Source organism: Dryas octopetala, chromosome 9, assembly GCF_963921425.1.
Source record: "Dryas octopetala chromosome 9, drDryOcto1.1, whole genome shotgun sequence".
Lineage (NCBI taxonomy): Eukaryota > Viridiplantae > Streptophyta > Magnoliopsida > Rosales > Rosaceae > Dryas > Dryas octopetala.
This window is the reverse complement of record NC_141374.1, coordinates 2,214,373-2,239,101: the sequence shown is the minus strand read 5'-3', so window position 1 is coordinate 2,239,101 and position 24,729 is coordinate 2,214,373.

Here is a 24,729-nt window from a genome sequence, read left to right as displayed (position 1 = left end):
AAAAAATTTTCGGGCCGGGCCGGGCCGGCCCAAATGTCGGGCCACATCGGGCTTCGGGCCCAATGGGCTGGGCGGGCTTCGGGTGGGCTTCGGGCCTTGGGCTATTTGGTGAGCCCTAGGTGAGAGTATCCATTTACCTGGTAATACCACATTGGTGAGCCTCCCCAGAAGGACATTCGACTAACCAGTCCGTACTTACCCCTCCGGAGGTTTAGGGGATCGAAACCCAAGGTCACAACACGTGCTCGTTACTCTCAGGTCGTCCAAGGTATCACACAGAGAAAATCACACAAATATGCCATACAAAAATCATGCACATTATCTGTGAAAGACATTTTCATATACATATAGTACGAAAATAGGCAGGAAATCTAATAACCGGGATATGGTACCTTCCCACTACTTGTTTTACCAAAGTGTGTCCCTTGCCTGATCCCTTTCTTGTGTCTGGGTCCCACTTGTACCTGTTGGGAAACTGGAGATCCGAATCCGACAACAGCCATTAGGAACGTACTAAACGTACTCTCGATAAACTAGGATAAAATGCTTTTAAAAAAAAGAAAATTTGGGAAATTCATAAAATAAGCTCTCGGACTCGGAATAATACGAGACTTGCTCCGTTGGGTTCATGAGTAAAAGTACTACCTTTTAAAGGTGTAACTTGGGTCAAAACCCTAGTCAAAGTTGGTCAAACAATTAAAGCTCAAGGTGAAAAATACGATTTTCCGCCCAACAATTTCTAGAAAAATTCTAGAAATTAAGGAAAAATTCCAAAATAAATTTGGAAAATTTTGGGTCTCATACCACTCAACCATCCCAAGACCAAGCCACTTTGCATGAGTCTAATGATGAGCTTTTGTTTAGTGACTTTAATCCAGATGACTTCATTAATGTCACTGTTGGTGAGGCTACTGCAGGTGGTGAACATGGGGATGAACATTATAGGATACAAGAGAGGCATAAGAGGGCTATTGGTGATACAGGTTCTGAGTTTTATGATGAGGACAATGATGTGGCTATTGATGGTGATCGATCACCTATTTAACATTGATATGGAAGTAGAAGGTTTAGGGAAAAGGCCAACTACAAACACTAGCGAGCAATAGTTCTTTGTGCCTGAAAATGTTGTTGATATGAAAGAAGATTAAGCAAATTCAGACGAGTTACACACACCCCCAAACTCATTTCATGAAGAGGGTGCAAAAAAGCCAAGATATCCCGAGTTTAATGCACACTACAAGAAAAACATATTTGAGCGACAAAACTTTGGGAGACGAATCTAGATTCGTCGCCCAAAGTTTCTTACAGGTTGAACAAGAAAATTTGTCGCCTAATCTCATACAGGTTTGGGCGACGAACACTTCCATTGCCCAAAGTGATTTTGGAAGACGAATACTATGTTCCTCACCTAAATGTACTTTGGGCAACGACATCATTTCGTCGCCTAAACTCACGCGCCAAAATGGTGGTTGACAAATAAATTGGGCGAGAAATATGCATGTTCCTCCCCCAAAGTCTCAGTACCTTTTTTTTTTGTACAATTATATGTAGATTATTCATACAATGCGATCGTGTTTCCGACGATCCGAGCCGTTCAATTTTTAATTCCTCATTCAAAGATCAGCATTGCAAAAAATTAGCTCAATTGGAGATGTAAAAATTACGTAACGGTGCTCGAATGTATGAACGATCAACAATTTGCTAATACTAATCGATCGAGTAGATGAATTCTGATTTGGCCGATTTTTTGCAGGGATGATCTTTGAGTATAAACGAATAAAATGAACGGCTGTGATCGTTGAAATCACATTGTAGTCTTCACAATTGTTGAATCGACAAAGTTTCAACGAAAAAGCTATAGAATTATACTCTTCAAGTGTATTTGTATGTAGAAGATCACTTTTCTATTGTTTTTTTAACGATTCGAACCGATCATTTCTTAGTGCCCCACTCAAAGATCATCCATGCAAAAAATTATCTCAATTGGAGATGTAGAAGTTAGGTTTGGCGTTTAGGGTGTATGAACGATTGAGCCGTTTTTTGCAGGGTTAATCTCTGAGTATGAACATAGATGATGAATAGATCTGATCATGATAATCACGTTGTGGTCTTCACAATTATTGAAGCTACAATGTTTCAACGAAAGAGTTAATAAAATTTTGTTCTTCAAGTGTAAAGACCGTTCATTTATATGTAGGACCTCATATCTCGATCGTGTTTTTAATGATCCGAACTGTTCATTTATTAGTTTCTCACTCAAAGATTATTCCTGCAGAAAATTTGGTCAATTGGAGATGTAGAAGTTTAGTATCGGAGCTCCAATGTAGGAACGATCGTTTTGTAATAATGGTTTGGGCGAGGAACTTAAAATTTTGTCGCCCAAAGTCACTTTGGGCGACGAATTTATCGTTTCCTCGCCCAAGGTCACTTTGGGCGACGAAATTTTAAGTTCCTCGCCTAGAGTTCCAATACTGTTTTGTTTACAATTTTATGTATGTAATAACATATAATACGATCATATTTCCAAAGATCCAAACCGTTCATTTTTTAATTCCCCACTCAAGGATCATCCCTGCAAAAAATTAGCTCAATCGGAGATGTGGAAGTTAGGTAACGGTGCTTGAACTTATGCACGATCTTGAATTTTCTAATACTAATCGAAGGAGTAGATGAATTCCAATTTGGCCGATTTTTTGCAGGGATGAGCTTCCAGTATAAACGAATAAAATGAATGGCTCTGATCGTTGAAATCACATTGTAGTCTTCACATGAACGGCTCCGATCGTTAAAATGAACGGGTAGATGAACTCTGATTGAGCCGATTTTTTGCAGGGATGATCTTTGAGTATGAACATAGATGATGAACGACTGTGATTGTTGTAATCACATTATGGTCTTCACAATTATTGAATCGACAAGGTTTGAACGAAATAGTTAATAGAATTATATTATTTAAGTGTAAAATCCATTCATTTATATGTAGAACCTTATATTTCGATCGTGTTTTCAATGATCCGAACTGTTCATTTATTAGTTTTCCACTCAAAGATCATTTCTCCAAAAAATTAGGTCAATTGGAGATGTAGAAGTTTGGTATCGGAGCTCGAACGTATGAACGACCATGGTTCATACATAAAATTGTGCTTAGGCGACGAAATATACCTTTGGGCAACGAAATATTCGCAGCCCAAAGTCTAAAATTTTGGCGGGATGAAATGGCGCCCTAAAGTCAACGACTTTGGGCGACGAACATGATTTCGTCGCCCAAATAACCTTTGGGCAACGAAATCATGTATTCCTCGCCTAAAGGTGCTTTGGGCGACGGAACTTGTTCGTTGCCCACTGTCACTCGTCTCTCTCAACTCTCGCTCCTCCCTCTCCCAGCTGCTTTTCCTCCCTCATCCCGAAAACCCACTCCCCCGAAACCCACCCCCCAAGTACACCGAAACCCACTCCCCCCACCGAAAACCCAACCCCCCCCCCCCCAACGAAACTCATCCCCCCCCACCCTCCTAGCTCACCGAAACCCACCCCCATGGGTAAAGTTTTTTTTTTTTTTTCAATTTCTGTCATTTTAAATTATTGATTGTTATTTTTTGTTTTTTTGTTTTTTTTCCTAATATTGTGGATTTTGCATTTATAGGATTGGATAGTTTGCACTTGTTGTGGATTTTGCATAAATTTATTGTGGAATTTTTTATTTTTTGTGGTAATTAATTTATGTTGTGGATTTTTTTAATTAGTGGTTTGGTTGTGAAATCTGAATTTATATTGAGTTTGGGCTGATATTTGACAATGATTTATTTTTTTGGTGAAGGAAGGATAGTGTTGCATTTTTGGTGAAGGATAGTTGCATTTTTGATGAGGTATATGCTTAATCTATCTCTTAGTTAAGTTTTTGTATGATTTAGTATTTAATGTTTCATATATAATTGTATTAAACTTTTTTAGTGAATTAGTTTGTATGTTAAAATTAATTATAAAATTGATTAGTTAGTTTGTATGTTTTTAAATGATAACATTTATTAGTTTGTTTGTATGCTTGTATGCATATTTTTAGATTAATTATAGTTTAGTTTTTATGTTACATTTAATTTAGTTGTAATTGCAAAATTTCCGATGACGTAGTCCTGGACTCCTCGAGTACTGGGTTAGCTCATGTGGCACGAAGCGCCTGTGCGAAGTTATCAGTGGATAACTTTGTACGTTCAACTAGTCGTGCGAAGTTATCAGTGGATAACTTTGTACATTCAACTTAAATTTACCTTAGACCCGTTCGAGAGTCTGTTGAATGTGTGCATGGACGCTGGGCGTGACTGCGCTCCAATATGATTCTTGAATTGTCCAAATTACCCATGGACAGTTTGAGAGTGCACAATTATGTGTTGTGGTTAGCGGTTCATGTGATGTGGTTTCGATCTGGGAAAATTTCTGCAACATCTCTCTATGTGTTCTTTGAGTGCATACTAGATATTTGTTTTTAATATCTACGTCGTGCACTTGGAGAACCATAAGGAGATGCTGCCAAAATTTTCCCAGATCGAAACTACGTCGTGAGAGCCAACAACCATGAAACATATGTGCATTCTCGAATGGGATAGGGCCCTTACCGGAGGCATAAGAAGACAAAGAAGAGTGATGAATCTTTTTTCTAATTGTCGTGTAATATGGAAACATGCATCATGGACCGACAGTAGATACGTACTACGAATCGTGTTAGTGATGAATATTTATATGGGATCGAGTCATTTATCTAAGTTGCACAGGAACATGTCAATGCTTAGAATAATATAAAGTGTCTGTGCCAGAATTGTAACAACACTTTATGGAAGACAGTGCGTGAAGTCAGAATTCATTTGGTGAAATATGAGATGTCACACAACTATACGACATGGTATTATCATGGTGAACCGAGAGTTTATGCTTCGACTTCCTCGGATGCTCGAACCATTTTGCAGCCTATTGAATCTGTTGGTGATGATAATGACCTACTAATGGGCATAATAAATGATGCTTATCCATATGCATTGCTTGATCACGAAGTCAATCAGGATGATACAAAGAGTGATAATATGGATGAAGATGATGGGTTGCCCGAAGTCCAAAGAGAAGAGTTTGATAAGTATGAGAGATTGTTGAATCAAGCTCAACGGGACTTATACTCTGGTTGTGAAGAGTTATTAGTGCTAACTGCTGTTGTGGAGTTAATGCATTGGAAAGTACTTAATCAACATTTGAATCGAAGTTATGATCAGTTGATGGGGATTTTGAAACGAATACTTTCAACAACAATCATATACCTGAAACCCATTATCAGGCAAATAAGGTGTTGAAAGATCTCGGTTTGAGATATGAAAAAATTCATGCATGCAAGAATGATTGTGTATTGTTTTACAAAGAACACCAAGGGAAGGATAAATGCTCTGTGTGCAATGAGCCGACATATAAGAACAAGTCTGTAAAGAGAAAGAAACAGATTCCACAAAAGGTGTTGCATTATTTCCCACTTAAGCCAAGATTGCAACAATTGTACATGTTGACACATACTGCAAGTGACATGAGATGACACAAAGATAAGCGGGTTGAAGACGATGTAATGAGACATCCTGCAGACAGAAACGCATGGAAAGAATTTGACAAGATATATTTGAATTTTGTAGCAAATCCACAAAATGTTAGGTTAGGACTTGCTACTGATGGATTTAATCCATTTGGGAATATGAGCACATCTCACATCACTTGGCCAGTGGTCGTGGTTCCTTATAATTTTCCTCCCTGGAAATGCATGAAAAAAGAATTCACAATTATGACGCTATTAATTCCGAGACCGCAATCCCGTGGCAAGGAGATCGATGTATATTTGCGGCCATTGATTGATGAGCTGAAAGAATTATGGCAAAATGATGTGCCGACATATGATAAGTCCACCAGAACAATGTTTTCCTTGCATACAGCAGTAATGTGGACAATAAATGATTTCCCAGCTTATGAGAATCTATCAGGCTGGAGCACCAAGGGTTATATGGCATGTTCTACTTATAATAAGGACATAACTTTCGCTTAGCATAGTGGCAAAGTATGTTATATGGGCCACCGAAGATGGTTACCGGGGGATCATAAATGGCGTCATAATAAGGAGGCCTTTGACGGGAAAAAAGAGATGAGCGTGAAACTTAAAGAATTACCTGGCGATGACATCTTGAGGCAGTTGAATAACTTAGAATTTGGCCGGATTGGTAAACATCCCTCTAACAAAGAACGAAATATGTCAAGGTCATTTGCACATCTAAATTGGAGGAACAAGTCGTTATTCTTCGAGTTGGAGTACTGGTCCAAGTTGAAAATCAGGCACAATCTTGATGTAATGCATATTGAGAAGAACGTGTGCAAAAGTTTGGTGGGGACAATTTTGGGCATTGAGGGAAAATCAAAGGACACAATTAAGGCTCGACAAGATTTGCAAGAAATGGGCATTATAAAACATTTGTGGTTAACGAATTAGGGTGAAAAAATGATAAAGAAGCATCCATTTTATACAGTGAAGCATGGGGATAAGAAAGAATTCTTAAAGTTTCTTGCATCGGTCAAATTTCCAGATGGATACGCGGTCAATATCTCACGAAATGTGAAAATCGACTCTGGAAAAATTTTGGACTTGGAGAGTCATGATTGTCATGTTTTATTGCAACGGCTGCTTCTGATGGGTATTCGAAAATTTTTGCCCGAAGATGTGGTTGAACTGATTGTTGGGTTGTCGAGGTTCTTTCAACATATATGCGCTAAGACGTTGCGTGTGTCAGACGTGTCAAAATTGAAAGATGAGATTGTGTACATCCTATGCAAATTTGAACAAATATTTCCACCGGCCTTTTTTGATATAATGATTCACTTGATGATACATTTATCGCAAGAGGCAATTCTTGCTGGGCCGGTTAGTTATCGGTGGATGTACCCAATAGAAATGTAACAATTCCTAAAATTTTTTGTTATTTTTCTCCAAGTTTAGCTCTATGTTACTCATAAAAGTTTTCTCACTATGTACTTACATTTGCAGAATGTTGGGTAATTACAAAAGGTACGTCCGAAACAGGGCACACCCCGAAGGCTCCATAGCGGAGGCATACATTGCAAATGAATCCATCACTTACTGTGCAATGTATCTCAGCAATGTTGAGACGTCATTCAATCGGCCCCAACGTAACGACGACAGTGGTGAAAAAAATGAGACACTTTCTGTCTTTTCTCAAATTACAAGACCATTTGGCGAAGCCCCTAAACCAGCTGTTCAATTCTCGAAATACGATATAGAGGTGGCTCATTGGTTCATACTCAATAATTGTGAAGAAGTTGACTCCTTACGCATTGAGCATGAAGAACTAATGAATTGGGACTATCTAGGATGGGACAAGGAACGTGTAGAGAAAAAAGCATCGGGAATTGTTTCCTAAATGATTTAAGGAACATGTAAGTGATTACTGACAATAATGATCAGTTCGTTCATGTGTTTGTATGTTTTTTGTAATATATTAATTACATTGTCTTTTAATAGATGGAATTCGTCATTATTCAATAAGTTAATGAGTTTGGCAAGTGACATTCAATGGGTTGAAACGTTTTCCGGATGTAATGTGAATGAAGTACGTTAAGTTTTTAACTCTAGAATGAGATGACATCTTGAGCACTCAAAATAGCGGGATTTGTGTAGAGAACTTGGAGACTGGCACGGTAGATTTCTACAGCAAGCTGACGAGTGTACATCAAGTGTTGTACTCGCATCGCTTTCAAGTTGTGTTATTTAAGTGTCATTGGTTTAATACAGACCCGAATAGAAACAATAGTATTAAAGTCGATTATAACTTAATATCTGTGAACACAAACACTCGATGGTATGAGAATAATCCATTTATTCTTGCCACTATGCCGAAACCAGTATGTTATCTGAATGATCCTAAGGCGGGTGTGGGTTGGAAAGTAGCTCAGATGATTTAGAATCGAAATATATGGGATATTCCGGACAAGGAAAATCAGGATGACGTGACCTATCAAGAGGATTCATCTTCGACCATACCCAATCCATACAACAATGATGTTATCATACAACAAGTTGAGATACATGACATTCCTCCAATTGAGATCGATGCCTTATCAATTGATCAAGGTACAAAATAGGTAGGCAGAGTTAACTAGCGGAACGTCCACTAAATAGTGAGCTCGTCGGAAGGTGTGTTTCTAATTCATTTATTAATATTAGGCCCGAGTTAATTATTATCAATTAATTTAGGTATGATTCAAGATCTAAGTAACTTCGTCGACCTAGGTCAGATAGCCAAATTACAAGTCAAGTAATCCGGGGTTAACCCGACACACCCCCGAGAATAGTCTTGCAATAGATAAACCTCAAGTAAGCCAAACATTTGTAACACTAATGAGCCAAAGACAAACAAAGGATAAGTACGAGAGTCTAAGACACTGGTCCGGTACTCACTCGCTCATGAGGGAACTGCTAGAACTCGAATATCCAATAGTCGTTGAAGTAGGCGGTGTCTCGTCATCAGATATCTCCACTAGTATCACCATAACGCCAAACTTGCAAAATCTATGTAGGGGTGAGCATCACCAAACCACCGGATCCTTTGCTTGGCTCACCCGACCCAAAAATGTGTCCACACAATCTCAAGTTTTATCTTACTTAACAAGCAAGTCGTTTAAAAACAACCATACTCAAACAGGGCTTCACACCATAAATCACAATTCGTACAAAAACGTAATAAATCACAAGATAACATGCTATATCAAGTTCATCATGTAAGACATGTCATTTTGTACTTACATGGCAAAAATGTCAGAGATGCATGTAACAAATATCTTATGCACGCGTACCTTTGCCAATCCGCAGAAGCATATCTCATTACCTGTTAAATAACAGTGGACCACCATAGCCTGTACCGCAGTACCATCACTACCCGGCCTACCCTCCTGCCGCAAATTAGTGATAAGAACAGCCCTCACGACCCGTGGTACCTCCACGGTCGCAAACCCAGTATACTACCAAATCAAATGTATCCACACGGTCCGTACTATCTCAGTACGTTCTGACCGAACCTGGGGAGCTGACCAGGGGGCCGACTGCTCACTAGGTTTTCCACTGTGGTTTAGGGAATCGAAACCCAAGGTCGCTCATGCAACCCCTCATTCTAAGACTTGGTGTCCAAACACTGAACTCTCATTAGTTTCACAAATACTCAATGAGAATAATTATGATGCATGAATGCATAATCCACTAGCATCAACCTATGCCAAAATCAAGTCCATGTAGGAATGCACATGCTCAATATCAATTCAGTGTTCAACGTATAACAACATTATCAACCCAAAACCATTACATAGTTAAGGGTTCTCATCAGTAGCCATTAATCATAGAAATGATACAAGGTTTTTCACATACTGAAATATAAGTCACACAAGTAGTTCAAAGGGGATTTATAAGCCTCATTATCATATTTAATTAGGTTAAATTATGAGGAATAATTCATTAATCAAGCTGGTAAGACAAATTAAATAACGATAAATCACCTTTAAATTATAGAGTGGCTCTAATCCGATAATTCTATATATTAGTTTTAATCATCAAATAACACATAATTTACCCTAGGCGTTTAGGCCTTTAATCTAACCATTTATGAATCCTATAGTTTAACTAGAGTTTGCAAATAGCAATTAAGCAAGTACTAAGTCTGTAGGTTCCAGATTTCACAACAATTAACCACCATGGATGCAAATATCACAATTACAATGTACATACACAACCAATCATGCACAAGCACAAGCAAGACTCTCCAATTGTTAGTTTCTAGAAACTTAACTTGGGCAAGCCCCCCCTACCTTCTCTAGTAGCTGCCCCCAAACTCCAAAGCTCTTAAGAAACTAACAAGGCCCCTGCAACAGTACACAAAACACACCAAGTCACAACTAAGTTCAAGAATGGGGTTTTACCGAATTAACGCACTTGTTTGGCAAGCTAAGATTGTCCCGGACACCAAATGAATAATCCAAGGAGTGAAAACATTTAAATGAATGCTAGGTGGACTTTAAAACAAATTTATAATGATGTAAATAACTCAAGTGGTCAAATGGATGAGTTTTAAAAGGAAAGAATTAGAAGGTAGCTGACTGCCAGCAAATAGGATCACTGGAGCAGGGTTCGGATTTAAAAAAAAAAAAGTAAGAGTCCAAAAGTTTTGAAAATTGGTGGGATGCTTTTAGACATGCAGAGGGTTACTCAAAAAAATTATCAAGTGGTTTGGAGTTGTGGATCAATACAGTTTCGCCAATCAATCCAGCCTATGATTTGGGAGCAATGCTCATCCTCCAAATTCAAAGGTGGAGTGACTAATGTCTTAAAACCTCAAACTGCATGATCCAATATAAGAAAACCAATCAAAACATGTATAACATCATCCCATCAACCTCATTTTAGGTTAAAACCACTAGAACACAAGGGAGACTCAAAAACTTAGACTAGTAAAAAGGAAATCGATGCTGTCAGGTTTCAGAAATTCAGGGTCAGCTTAGAAAATTCATAACTAATTCATCAGAGGTCCAATTGAGGTGTTCTTGGTCTCTAAATGACCGTTAGGATGTCTCGTTTATGCATACCAAAAATCAGGTCGAAATACTTTTTCAATCAGTACAGTTTTCAAAAATAGTAACTCCGGGTTAGGGATTACGAAAACCAGAAAAATAGGGTTTTTGACAGAAAACTCAAAACTCTTGACTCTTTTGCCAAACCAAGCAGACCAACACACCCAAAGCAACACCAAGATAGATTCACAAGGTTCAGAAATAAGTTTAGAGCTTCTTACCCCAAAGCACAACTTGGTTTCACGAGACAGTACCCTCAAACCCGCATGCAAGTGCACCAAATCCCTTTTCTGATCTTGCATGTATCATGGATGAAACCCTTAACAGCCTATCAGTCTAAACAAGTAAAAAGGGAAGCTTGACTCACAAATAAGGGTAGGAACTTACCAAGAAGAACATACCTACTCTCGGATTGCACATGCATTCACAAAATACAATCCATATTAGTGATTAGCTTGAGAAATGACCAAGTCCTGGGCTTGATCGACAAAATGAGAGGTTTTTGGGAACGAAGTCAGAAATGAAAAGAGGATTGAGAAATCCAAACCTTCCTCAACCAATTGCTGCGTGCTCTCCCTGAGTGTAACAAAAGTCCAGCAGCCCCAAAACACAAATGAAGATATCAAAGTTAGTTCAAGGCCTTGGTGAAATTTCTAACTTCAGAGAAAGAATCTGAAGGGCTATCGAAACGTAAGGAGGTAACATGCAAAAGAAAAATTACCCAAAATCAGTCCTCATCTCTTCTATTCATGTAGCTCAGAGACGATGGTCTCCAACTTCTCTCTCTCGGCTCAAAAGTTCCTCACCTAGTGAACTCGAGAATATTGTCTAAGGTTTGGTTCTGTGGTTACAAGACTGTTTGGCTACAAAGGAAATGGAAAGAGAGAAAAATGCAGAGAGAGAAGAGAACACAGACAAAAAAGAGAAGAGGAAGGTGAAAGGGTTGGCGTACATGAGTTTACAAATGATGGCTAGTTGGGTTAGCAAAACTAACAGCCATCAGAATTAAATAACGTGTATGTGGCTGTCTTAGGGGCTAGGTGGGCTGCTGATTGGGTTTTGGGCCTAGGCTAACCATATGTAATTAAAGAGCCCAGTTGGTTTTAATTTTTCATGCCAAAAGAATTAATTGGGTTTGGATTTATGTACTAGGGTCCAAAATAAATAATTAGGTTTAAGGGAAAAATTAAATGGGCTTCCTAAGAAATGGGAAGCCGGCCGCTCTTGCCACGTGTCACGCCCTCAAGTTCGGGTCTAAGAGTTCGAGTGTGAAATTACTACATTGTCCCTCCAAGGTTACTACCGTTAATCCTTGTCTCACTCGCAAGGCACGAGCAACAAAATAAAATAGAAATAAAATAAAAATAGAAAGTAACAGTAACAAGGACAAGGGTAGTTCCAACTATAAGCAAAAGTACTACGAGTCACGTTTACAACTGAGATAGAAGTGGTGGTTTGACCTACAAGTTAACCATGGTCAAGTAATACCGCAAAAAAGAAAAAAATTCGCTCCAAATTTTTTTCCAGGTATCACAACAATACTCGATTTTATCTAACCAGTTCAGATGTCCACACCTTTGACATTTCGCAAACGGTCTATTCGGATTTTTTGCAGTTCTTGCCACTAGGAGCTTCATGACTCCATTGCATTTCCCACATCTGTGTGCTCCACTTGTGGATGAAGTGGACATTGCAGCAAATTTTTCCTATGAATTTCATTACCCACAAGGAACCCTAAACCACATAAAAACTCAAAATTCTAATTTCAAAACCAAAATTTTTGCGCAAATATGAAGAAAAAAGATAGAGTTATAGAGATGAGGTAGAATGGAAATGGTTGTGAACATTTTACCTATGATTTCAAAAACCCAGCTATCCAGAACTCGGAGTCCCAACTTTCTCTCTCAAACCAACGTTATGTTCGAATGGACTATATATTGAAGAAGGCAATAGGGCTTTATGGGCCTTTGTCCAAGTGGACAAATGAGTCTTATTTGGCAATCATGAGGAAGGCACATGATGCCATGTAGGATTTTTCCATCAGCAAAACAAACAGAGATGACATAATGGACCTAATTGCAATCGTATTAAGTATTGGACTAAAAACATCAAAATTAAAAGAACAGGGACTATTTACACCCTGTTTTGGTTTTGGGTTGAGGTCACGGCCAAGCCCACGACATTGATAATAAAAGCCCAATCGAACCCATGTTTTTATAAGCAAGCCCATTCACAGTCAAAGTCCAAGCCCACGGCGAGTCTCAGAAACAAAGGCTCGTACTGCCAGAATTCATGCTCAAGGGAGGTTTCCTTTATTGCCAAGAATCCTTGGCAGGATAGGAGACCTAAGTCAGATAAGGAAAGAGTTTAGTGCCTTGGGTGCGAAGAAAGTGAATTAACTAAAGAGATAGAAGTCCAAAACCAAATAGGAAAAAGTTTCTTAATCCTAGAGGTTGATCACTATATAAGCAAGGCTTTGGAGGCATAAAATCTCTCTCAACACAATACACAAAAATCAAGCATAAGCTTTTCTTTAACAATTTGTCCAGAATTCTCAAGATTACTACGTTTTCTTCAGTTTTAGAACTTTGTTCTTAGTTATTTGCTCTGCTATGATCCTATTTCTTATTATCGATTTCTTTTAATTTTGCTTTTGCTTCTAGTATGAGATTTGTTATTCAAACTACCATTGTTACTCGATGCCAAGACAATCAGATTGTTCATACTTTTTATATTAGAGTTCATAACTTTTCTTTGCATCTAATCACCCTAATATCCATCCACCGCATATTTTATTTTAAGCACACAGTTATTGTTTCACCAAATAATTAAAGTCCTTGAAGATTAAAGCAAGTAGAACCACGGCGAGTTGTTGTTCCTAGCTCATTTACAATCGCTTTGGTTAAGAAGTTAATAAGCTCAACGCGAATAATAACTCACATTTTTCTATTACGGTTGTTTTTGCCAAGAATAGTGACACACCCAAACATTAAACTAGGACTGCAATGTTTCTAGCTAAGAATCCGGTCAAGCTTGCCTTGATTTTTCGAGGTAACATAATTTGGCATGCCCGATGGGATTCCTAGCTAGAAACACTGCAGTCCTAGTTTAATGTGAAGTCCCGGTAAGAAGTATTCGAGGGGCATCCATGTCGCAAGCAAAGGAAGAAGGGCTGATGATTGACCATAGTAAGAAAAGTAGGCAGATCTGGAAACAAAAGTTCCTCAAGCAATATCCGGGGTCAAGAGACGGTTAGATGGCTAGGCTAGAAGTTACTAAGAGAACTCACCAAAGCGGGAACGGCTGGGAAACAAGCCTCGACAAACTCGATCACCTCCCATAACTTTTAGGCCACCCGCGCCAAAAGACAATTGCTGGTATCACCAAGAGTAAGAGAGATGGTTGCGTTTAGGGCGGCAGAGAAGAACTCAGGGTCGACACTAGAAAGAGTCAAAAGCCTAGAACTAAAACTTCAAATAGAACTTTCCGCCGAGTTAGGGATGAGGGTGAAGATAGAGGAATCGAACTTCAGCCAATCTAAGCCTAAATGGATTCTCACCAAGCAAGGGACTTTACCATTAGAAAAGCTTAAACCCGAAAAGATCCCGGTTAGGGAGAGGTTAGTTTTTCCAAAGAAAAATGAGCGAATAATCAGAGCCGAGATGTTTGAAATTGAAAAACTACCAGAATGACCCAAAAGGACAAGGACTTGGAATTTCGGGTCAATGAAGTTTGAAGTTAAAGATGAGTATAGCTCAAAGAGGCGACGTGTAACATGGTATAAACTCTACCGGCAGAATTTCAAGCCCCATCCGCCAGAACAGCTCCTTAGAAGAGGATTATCTCGACGAGGATATTCCAAAAATTGAAATCGACGTTGAGATGCTTGCCGGAGAGGAAATCATTCAAGAGGTCGAAAACGTGGCCGTGACCAAGTTTGGCCAAGCATACTTCAGAAAGCCCACAGAAGAGATGGCCTGCCATTTAAAATCATTATATATCACAGCCCACCTCGAGGGAGTCCCTATTACTAAGGTTATGATTGACGGCGGGGCTACTGTTAATGTCATTCCGTCTAGTTTAATGAGGAGGTTTCATAAAATAGAAGCTGATTTATTATCCATAGACCTCATGCTCAATGGTTTTGCCGCAAGAAATTGAGAGCAAATGGAGTATTACCTATGGAACTTACAGTTGGGAGCAAGTCAAGGCTCACGACATTTTACGTCGTGGACTCCACGGCCAACTACAACCTACTTCTCGGCCGAAACTGGATTCATGCCAATAGGTGTGTTCCTTCTTCCCTCCATCAAGCCTTAATTTTCTGGAATGTGGATCAGGTACAGGTGGTCCAAGTAGAGCAAAAGTCTTTTGAGGCAATGACAGGCATGGTAGAGGCAATGGTCGCCTAACAAGTGTTTCAACCAAAAGAAGGATGAGTCAAACTGCCGAGGAGACAGGGGTCCTCATGGTGGTGTCTTAGTTGTTCAACAGATACGATTAATGTTAAGCGACCAAAGGGAGGTAGAAGAGGCCTTCATGGAAGATCTCGATGAGAGACTCCAGACGTATGAGAAATCAAAGACAATGGTTGACTTAAACACCGAGTTTATCACGGAACAGGAACAAGCCAGAAAGGAATGAGGAATGAGGAATGAATGAACTAGACCCAGCCCCCACCGAGCTTGAAGATTCAAAGGTCGGGGTTCAAGATCCTTTGGAAGAAATCAACTTGGGTACTGATGAAGACCCACGACCAATTTTCATCAGTCAATTAATTTCAGAAGAATTGAGAACTAAATTAGTTGCGTTGATCAAAGAATATAGGGACTGCTTCGCCTGACATTACAGGGAGATGCCAGGTTTAGATCAGGACTTGGTCAAGTACCGATTATTCCTGAAAGAAACGTTCAAGCCATATGCTTGACCGCCGAGACGTTTCTCCGTGAAGGTATAACTGCAAATAGAGGATGAGATTCGTCGGCTCCATGAGGCTGGATTCATCAGGACGGCGAATTATATAAGTTGGGTGTCTAATGTGGTTCCTATGCTAAAAAAGAATGGCAAGCTAAGGATGTGTGTGGATTTCAGAAACCTCAATTTAGCAACACTCAAGAATAAATATCCAATGCCTATGGCAGACTTGTTGGTGGATGGCGCGGCGAAACATAAAATTCTTTCTTTTATGGATGGTCATGTCGGGTACAATCAAATCTTTATCAGAGAAGGATATTCACAAGACCGCTTTCAGGTGCCCACAGCCAATAGGAATACATGAGTGGATTGTGATGCCATTTGGTTTAAAGAATGCCGGAGCAACATATCAGAGAGGTATATGACAGGACTGTAACGCCCCGAACCTCGGGCCCATAAAACACTGAAACATCAACCTTGAAAATCTGTTTTCTCTTTCCTTTGAGCCCTGCACATAAATATAACTAAAAACAATTTTACCAAAAACATTTAAACGAAAATATTGTGTAAAAACAATTAAATAAATCTCGCTGAGTCCCACTGCCTCGACTTCTCCTCATTGCCTCCTCAGCCTGTTAACCTGCAAAACATTAACCACACTGCACTATATCCGTGGTACACCGGGTCATTCAAACAAATAACCCGGTAAGCTCACTAGAGCTCGTATGAGTGAAAAGACTTAATTAACTAACCTCAATAATTCTTAAATTTCAAAACTCAATGATAATCCGCAATAATAAATCAATATTTACTCAAACCACTTACTAATTTCATCACCAATAATTCAAGCATCAAGATAGACATAAGTCCTCAATTCACAATAAATTCCACCAATAAAAATAACAATCTTTCTGCAAATCAATTGCCTAAACGTCAACTATTAACCTCAACCTCCAATCATTCACATCCTAATTAACAACCTCAATGCATAATCACAATTGCTTCTCTTCTCAAGATTCAAGCCTAAACCTTAACAAGTTTTAACAAAACCAAGTCTTAACTAACCCAAGTCCTAACAAACAAAAGGAATACAACACACCGGACAAACAAACATCCATCCATTTTCACTCACGTCGCTCTTTGAAACCCTCCAGCTTTCAAAATACTTTCAAAATCTCTTCCTTCAAATCTATTTTTAAATCCCTTCAAACCGTAAATCAAACTCTGAAAAACAATTAATACTCTCAAAATACTCCACAACTGAAAACTCACGCCACACTAGTACCCGGGGAACTGCTGGTCGTACACTGCCGACTAGGCAAGTGCAGAGCAAATCTATACCTGCTGTGATGCTGGTCATACACCGTCGACTAGGCAAGTGCAGAGAAAATGCTGGTCGTACACCGCCAACTAGGCAAGTGCAGAGCGAGTGCTGGTCATACACCGCCGAGTCATCTCTAGGCGAGTGCAGAGCAAATCTATACCTGCTGAAAGGGGTATTAATATGACGGTTTGAAAACAGCTTTTGAATATCTCAATCAACCACATCTCAAAAATACTCCTTCAGATAAAAACTGAAATTTAAATCTTCTAATTAACCTGCTTAAATAAAATCATCCTCAAATTTTGAAAGCTGCTCGATCAAAACTCATTTTCCAAAAGATGAAAATTCAATAATAAATCTTCCCCAAAATAATGCCAGAAGCCATTTCCAGAAACCATTCATACTCAATTAAATCAAGCAAAAGAGTTGAATAATAGAATGTGCAAAACCTTTCGAAAACCAAAGATCCACTCACAGTCTACCCCAAGCTATACTGAATCTCTTCCGAAATTGATTTCTATTCACGGCCCCTCACTTGTTTGCCACTTAATTCATACCAATACTTCCTCAATAATTAATTGATCATTCTGCATAATAATTGCCTAATCCTCATTCATTACCTCGACAATAAACATTTCTTCTCTAATTCAGTAATTATCGTCATGGCATCTCTAAAATTCCCAAGTAATCCTTTAGTCTCAAATCTTCGTCACTACGTTCTCATGATCTCAAATCCTACATTTAGCCTCCTCTAACATAAAGCAACCAAACGCACAAAACAGACAATTAAACCACGGTACTCAACAATATAAACAGATAAGTTTCACTCACTGTTTAACCGTGTGAAAAGACCGAAATGTCCTTCACGGCGCCAATGCTCGGATCTCCAATCCGGCAGCATAACGACATTTCCATGAGTGGACAAAAATGAACTTTAAAACACAACCCTTGAAAACCTTTTGTAAAACTGCTCGTTTACTTAGAACTCATTTCTTTAAAGATCCTCCAGTTTTAAAACCATTTTTCAAATCCATTTTTAAATCCCCTCAAAGCTATAAATCAAACTCTGAAGAACAAATAATACTCTCAAGCTGTAAAACTATTAAAATGTATGAAATAAAACGTAATGCCTTACTGAAACTGTCATTTAAAATATTTACTAATGTAAATCATTTCTTAAAATACTCCACAAACTAAAACCTCACGCCACACTAGTACCCGGGAAAAAATTGGTCATACGTGCACGCAGAGCTAATAATGCTTGTCATACACTGCCGAGTCATCTCTGGGCAAGTGCAGAGCAAATATGTAGCGCTGGTCATACACCGTCGACTAGGTAAGTGCAGAGCAAATATATAATGCTGGTCATACACCGCCGACTAGGAAAGTGCAGAACAAATGCTGGTCATACACCGCCGGGTCATCTCTATGCGAGTGCAGAGCAATCTATACCTGCTGAGGGGGGTACTAATATGACGGTTTGAAATCGCTTTTGGATATCTCAATAAACCACATCTTAGAAATACTCATCCAGATAAAAACTAAAAATATCATTCTTTCAGTGAATCCGCTTAAATAAAATCATTCTCAAATCGTGAAAGCCGCTTGATCAAAATCTTTTCCAAAGAAATAGAAATTTTAATCATAGACAACTCAGAATAATACTCAAAAACCATTTTCATAAACCTTCCTTATGAAAATCATGCAATGCGACCATAATCTCAAAATCTCATTTCCTTAACTCATATCAATATAATTATTTCATAAATGATTGCTAAGCTCATCCACACTTCACGAATCAAATTATTTTCATTCATGTAAACACATTAAAGTAAGCTTATGGAAAATGATTCTTAAATCACGAATCCAAGAAACTAACTCATGAATTATTATTTCTCAATCAAAACTAAAAAATAACCAAAATAAATTAAAACATATATTCAAGGGGGAAACTTTTCCAAAATAAAAGTCTAACTCACAGTTTATACCGAGCTATGCCGAATCTTTTCCGGAATTGATTCCTACCCATGATCCTTCACTTGTTTGCATGCCACTAGAAAAGCTGAGAGATGAAGCTCATTCGACCTAGTATACAAACACGCCCAGTTTCATAATTTGGGAAATTTATTATACGAATTCCAAGTAAAGAGATAAAATGATCGATATGCCCTCATAATTGAACGGGGTCTAAGTTTCTATTTTCCCATAAAATTCTCCAAATCCAATCAACACCACTCAACCCAACATCAAGAATCAACATATACCTCGAGTAACAATCTCAAATTTTTTTTTTCCAAATCAAATAAACCAACACTTCTCAATCTCTCCATAATCAATATAAACCATAATAATACCAAAGATATAATTAAAAATCCTCAAATTATACCAATACTTCCTCAAAAATTAATTAGATCATTCTAGCCGAACGATCGTCTAATCATCAATCAATAACCTTGATAATAGACATTTCTCATCTAAATTAGCAATTATTCTCAGGGCATCTTTATAATTCTCAATTAATCCCTTAGCCTCGAAATCATCATCCACTCATTCTCGTAATTCAATCCTACACTTAGCCTCCTCTAACCTACAACAACCAATCACATAAAACAAACCATTCGCTCACGGTACTCAACAATATAACTAGATAAGTTTTAATCACTGTGCAACTTGTGAAAAGACAGAATTGCCCTTCAGACGCCTTTGCTAGGATCTCCAATCCGACAACATGACGGCATTCGAGAATAAGATTTCCCAAGCCCGTGTACCTGTTAAGACTAGACAACCAACAATTCAAAATCCAAGGTTCACAACTTGGCCGTTCAACAGCTGAAATGGGTATTAACCACCACTCACGGTGGATGCCCGGCCCCAAACAACTTACAACACTCACCAACACGCATACGGACCCGGATTGGCCTCTGGGAGTCCAGGGGAGACTGGTTAACAAGGGAAACCACCCAACCCGCTGCCACAAGTGACGAAGCCGGTGGTGGCAACGGCGGCACAAACCTGGAAATACCCAAAATCAACTCCAATTAATTCTAATTGCACCATAAAACCTTCAACTGCACAAAAACAATTCAGATTCAACTCAATTTTGAAAAAATTAAAGATAAATTCGAAATTGTTTAAACCCTAAAAGTTGATTTCCAATTTCTCAAGGATGTGCCCACCTTAGGGGAAAGATTACCCAAACCTCGATGATTAATTCTCGTAACTGGGTCGATAGTCAAATGTCGCCGGAAACGGTCGAAATCGAAAGCAGAAGCCGGCCAAGGTGGCTTCGATTTGCACGATACACAATCCGAACCCACCAACAACTCAGAACGACGAGAGGAAGCTTTTCCAGGTGGAGAGAAGCCGCGACGTGCCGGGATTGTGAGTCAACGCCGGAGCTCTAACCGGCCAAACTGGGTTCTCGTTTTTGAGGAGGTTATGGCCTGAATGAAGGCCAGGGGAAGAGAGAGAAGGGAACAGTGAGCTTGGGGAGCCTTCGTCTCCTCCATCCGCCGCCAGACACGCCCTCATGCACCAGATAGAGGGGAGGCGATGGTGAGTTCGTGAGAGAGAGAGAGAACAGGGGAGAGTGGAGAGAGAATGAGAGAAAAATAGACTTTTGGATATTTAAAACTCATTCATGCAATTTTACAAAATTGCCCTTCACTTTAAACGTCCGTAACTCTCAAACCGTAACTCTGATTAACGTATGTTTCATGTCTACGAACTCGTGAACTCGAAACCTATCCAACGAGCCCAAAGTAAAAATAAAAAGCCCACTAATAAGAAAAGTCAACTTTGGGTCAAGCCCAATTTGAAATAAAAGTTAAAAAAATAAATCCAAAACCTTTTATTTCTCAAATAAATTTCGAAAATAATCAAAATAACTCTTTGAAAAATATGGGGTCTCCACAATTTAAAAAGATAACATTTTTAGCCTATAATTTTTTAAATAACGTTAAATCAATTTCAGTGAACACACCGAATAAATTCTTAAAACATTTCCAAAGTAATTTAGAAAAAATTTTCCTAGGTCTTCTCAATTTCGTTTTTCTTATAAAGTTTCTTAAAATAAACAAAGTTAAATAAAAAGTTTTAAATTTCTAAAAACATTTGGGTCGAGTCGTTACACTATGAACACTATCTTTCAAAGAATGATCGGTGACATAGTTGAAGTCTATATAGACGATGTGGTCGTGAAGTCCAAGACCAAGGATAGCCATTTAATGAACCTAAAATAGGTTTTTTAGAGAATGAGACAAAACAAGTTGAAAATGAACCCACAAAAATGTGTGTTTGGGGTTTCTGCCGGGAATTTCTGAGGACTTTTAGTTCACCAAATGGGTATAGAGATAGACAAAAACAAAACAAGAGCCATCATAGAAGGGTCCTCGCCGAAGAATAAGAAAGAGCATCAATCTCTGCTTGGCAGGGTGAATTTTCTACGGCGGTTTATCTCCAACTTGGCCGGCAAACTACGGTCGTTCTTAGCTCTCTTACGACTTAAGGCGATTGACGAACTTATATGGAAAGAAAAGCATCAAGAAGCTTTTAACACGATTAAGGAATACTTAATCCAACCTCCTGTTCTCATTCCTCCTTGCCGAAATAGACTTTTGAAACTATACATCGCCACGGCGGAGAATTCTATTGGTGCTTCACTTGCCCAAGACAATGAGGATGGGAAGGAGCAAGCAATTCATTATATTAGCCGAATCCTGACCGAGGTTGAAACTAAATACTCACCCATTGAGAAGCTGTGTCTGGCTTTATACTTCTCGGCGATGAAGTTACAACATTACATGTTGCCAACCACGGTTTTAATTATTTCAAAAATAGATGTGGTCAAATATATGCCTACGGGCTGATTATCCACGGCCGGATTGGAAAGTGGACCATGGCTCTCTCAAAATTCGATTTTAGGTATGTCTCTCAGAAGGCATTCAAAGGTCAAACTCTAGCTGACTTTTTGGCGCACCACCCTTCTAAAGAAATTGAAGATGTTGGTGAAGTCGAAACTGAAGCCATTTCTAGTCACTTTGTGGGGATTGCGCAGTAGAATCTTTGGTTTGATGGGTCCAGCCCAGATGGTTCGGCGAGGGCAGGAATAATCATAAAATCACCGCAAGGGTTGAGGTACCAGTTTGCTTTTCAGTTAGGATTCCCTTGTACTAATAACCAAGCAGAATATAAACCCTTCTGATTGGATTGGAAATTTTGGGAGAACTCGGCACACAATATGTTGTTGTGTACGGTGACTCTCTATTGGTAATCAAACAAGTTACATGAAAATATAGATGTCTTGATCCGATTTTAAGTCTCTATTGGGTCGTGATAATATAGCTAGCTGTGGAGTTCACAGAAATCAAGTTTAATCATGTTAGAAGGGAAGAGAACTACGAGGCCGACAAGATGGCCAAGATAGCTTCAAGGATCACCTTTCTAGAGGGCGCCGATTCGTAAACGGTGAAAATAGAAAGAACAGAACTTCCCCACGCTCGGCAGCGTATGAAGCGCGGTGCCGTATGTTGTGTGCAAGTTGACACAAATGATTGGAGATGGTCTCTCATCCAATACCTAAGAAATCCACACCAACCTCTCTTAAGGAAGGTGAGATATCAAGCAAGAAACTATGTAATGGTAGATGATGATCTCTATAGGAAAAGCAAGGAGGAGCTACTAATGAAATGTTTGGGAGAACAAGAGTCCAAGATCGTCGTGGTCGAGATCTACGCCGTACTTTGCAGCGCGCATCAAGCCGGCCACAAGATGAGATGGTTGATCTACATACACAACTATTACTGGCCGGCCATTTTGAAATATTGCATCGAATATGCCAAAACTTGTATCCTCTGTCAAATTTGCGGCCCGATCCAACATGCCGGCCATTTTGAAATATTGCATTGAATATGCCAAAACTTGTATCCCATGTCAAATATGCGGCCCCATCCAACATGTCCTAGCTGCATCCCTTCACCCAGTTATCAAGCCATGACCATTTAGAGGTTGGGCAATGGACATGATTGGTAGAATCATGTAGGGGTCAAGCCAAGGGCATAAATTTATTCTAGTGGGTACATATTATTTTACTAAGTGGGTGGAAGCTGAGCCAATGAAAAAAGTTACTCATGTCGAGGTTATCCAGTTCATTAGAGAAAAAATTATCCATCGATTTAGATTACCAGAAACCATAGTGGCCAACTGCGGCACGATGTTTATAGCATGATAGGTGAAGGAATTTGCTGCCGAGCAAGGGCTCATACTTCAACACTCCTCGCCATATTATGCTCAAGCAAACAGCCACACCGAGTCTAGCAATAAGATCCTTAAACCTCTAATCCAAAAAACAATAAAAGATAAACCAAGGACTTGACATGAAAAATTGTCAACAGTATTTTGGACTTTTAGGACTTCCAAGCGCACGGCGACGGGTACTACACCTTATGCTCTGACATATGGCCACGACGTAGTGTTACCATTAAAATTGGCGGTAGATCTTTGAGAGTGGCTTAACAGCACAATCTCTAAACGGAAAATATGACCAGGCAATGTTGTAGGAGTTAAAGGAATTAGATGAGAAAAGAATGGCCGCACTTAACAGAATGCAAATCCAGAAATTTAAAGTGTTTTCTTAGGGTGATTTGGTTTTGAAAGCATAATTACCAATTGGAAAGAAAAGGCAGATTACAGGAAAATGACTGAAACTTGGGAAAAACCATTTTTGGTCGAGCAAGTGCTAGGGAAGGGAGCTTATCAGTTAATGGATATTAATGAAATTATGCATGTAGCGCCAATCAATGACCAGTTTTTGAAAAAATATTACCCATCTACATGGGAAGGCACAATTTGAAAGATTGTAAACATTCTTTCTAGAAAATTGTCCTCTTTCATTAAAATTGAGAAGCCAAACATTACAAGGTCACGACCAAATGGGTCGGACAAGGAAAAGAAAGTGAAGTTACAAGTATGATTGAAGAACAACTTTCAAGGCTTCCCAGCTCCCAACTCCGACCTTAGTGATAATGTCCCTCTCTTTGAGTTTTCGCCAAAAATCCTCAACCATAGCTTTTAGGCCTTGATACACCGTGGCGTCATCCTGAGTCTCGGCGAGTACCTGACGAATTTTTGAAGCATGTTCCTCTTTTTCCTTCTTTAATGTAGCGACCTTCGCCTCGGCCTCGGCGATCCTCTCATCTACAGTAGATTGAGCTTTCTTTAACTTTTGAAATTTCAGTGTCTGGGGTTGAATTTTTTCAATTAGAGCGTCAAGCTGGGCAGACGCTTTCTCCCCTGCCAAAATTTCGCAAGAAGTTCGTCGAGAAATTTGGAGGTCAACCTCGGTAAAGGCTAGCTTTTTCTTCACCAAATCAAGACTTAAATTCTGAAAAAGGCAAGAATTGATAAGAGTTTTGACCGCAATAGAAAGCTTTTCAAGGTTCCTCTCTTCCTGGATAACGGCGAAGAATTACCAGCTCTTTCAAGTTTTCAATGGCCGCTATCATGGCTAGAGTTCTTGACGGAGACTATTTCGACGTAGCTAGGGAGAGGTGCAAAGGCTTCTATAAATGCAGTAATCTCAGCCTCAACTTCCGGTGGAAACTGCATTTAAGGAAAATAAGATGAATACAAGATAAAGAGCAGGCGTAATTAAGATATGATATAATTCTAAAAGCTTGACCTGTTCAACTAGCTCAGGTTTAGGAGAAACCGAGATTACTCTGGTCTAAAGGATCTAATAGGGCTAATGTTTAAATACTCCCTAAAGTATTTTTCAACTCTCACCGGGCCTCGCCGAAATGGATGACTCAAGGGGTCATCTGGCTCACTCGAACTAGAAGAGGCCTGAAAGT